The sequence below is a fragment of the Cyprinodon variegatus genome, unplaced genomic scaffold (assembly GCF_000732505.1).
Source record: "Cyprinodon variegatus isolate N-32 unplaced genomic scaffold, C_variegatus-1.0 Scaffold835, whole genome shotgun sequence".
Taxonomy (NCBI): domain Eukaryota; kingdom Metazoa; phylum Chordata; class Actinopteri; order Cyprinodontiformes; family Cyprinodontidae; genus Cyprinodon; species Cyprinodon variegatus.
In genome coordinates this window covers 61,919-63,526 of record NW_015151288.1, presented here as the reverse complement: position 1 = coordinate 63,526, position 1,608 = coordinate 61,919, and positions in this window count along the sequence as shown.

The window sequence follows — 1,608 nt, the reverse complement described above, 5'->3', positions numbered from 1 at the left end:
ATTAATGGATGTCTATTCTATTAAAGCTTCTCTATCTGTAGAATGGGTCTGTTTGATGTGTAGTTTTCTCAGTTCAGAGGGCCCCCTTCCTGTCTAAAATCCCCCAAAAAACCTGAGACAACACGAATCAAATCAGCTGCTGTTTTTTAACCCTTGGTAGGGCCCAGTAGATATTCTCCTGCATTTTGATGACTCTACAGCAATCCCTCACACAGAGCATGCATGCAGCGACAGTAGAGAGGGAAAACTCCCTTTGAACAGGAAGAAACCTCCAGCAGAACCAGGCTCAGCGTGAGCGGCCATCTGCTTAGGCCGACTGGGGTTCAAAGAGACAGCAGCAGACATAGAATAAACATATAATCTCTGATCTATAAATACATTTTATGTTAGAAAAGTTATCAGTGAAATAGCTCCATTGATGGCTCTGTCGAGAAAAGAAAGAGTGGAGCAGATAAGCTCTGTAGAAGTTTTCATTTCAAAGGATAGAAGGGAGCACCTCCAGTTAGTTACAGTAAAAGCTTACTAAATAGCTATAGAGGAGAGAAACAGGACTAAACACTGAAAAGCAGGCCCACCTATCATCATCTAAAATCGAAGGTGTTGATGGGTCTAGCCTAGCTGATAGGTCTTTCCAGGATGGAGTCAGTCAAACAGGACCAGATCAGATAAAGTTGCAAATACATAAAAAAGCAGAGAGAATATAAAGTTATGAGTTGAACTAACAATTACTGCAGAATGGGAGAATAGAGTTAAATACACCTACAACAACTTGATGAAAACACATAAACACTGAGCTGCTAAAACATTTAATTTCCCTTTGAGATAAATAAAATATTTTAGAATTTAATTGGAATTGAATGAAGCAGAGTGATGAAAATCGGTCCCCATGTCCTCCAGCAGGTTAAGTCCATAGCAGCAATACTATAGAGAGGATAACTTTAGTCACTCTAACTTTGTTTTAAGCCCAGTCACAGATGTAGACTGGGTGTCTGCCTCATGGATAAAGGTTAAAAGTTAAGCACACTTGGTTGGTGAAATAATGATCTATAGCCCATTAGTGAGCCTTTGAACGGCAACAACAAGGTTTTAAAATGAAATGAACTAGATCATATGTGTCAAACCTCAGGCCTGCAGGCCAGATCCGACCTTTACCTGGCTCCCAACAACCAAGAAAGGCATGACATAAAGGAGAGGCATGTGTTCTTTTAAAGTGAACACATGGCTAAAATTGCTAGTTATAATACCAGAGCAGAGTGCTTTTTGGAAGTGAACTGGGAAGTGGTCCTCTTAAATACACCCCTGGCCTGGAACAAGTCTGAACTAGAATGAGACAGTGTGACCTTAGAAAGGCTGTTCATGCCAGAAAACCACAACCGACATTAAACAATTCTGCAGAGAACAGAGGGACGGGAAACCCTCTACAACTAAAAATTCACAACCAGTTAGCTTAAATATTTAATGGCAACCGTTGCCTCCCAGAGTTTATAGGAGGAAATGACTATTTCCCATAAAGCCAAGTTGATTTGGATGTTTGTCTCCTTTAAGACATAAAATGATCATTATAAATAAACACTTAGTCTAGATAGATAGATAGATAGATAGATAGAT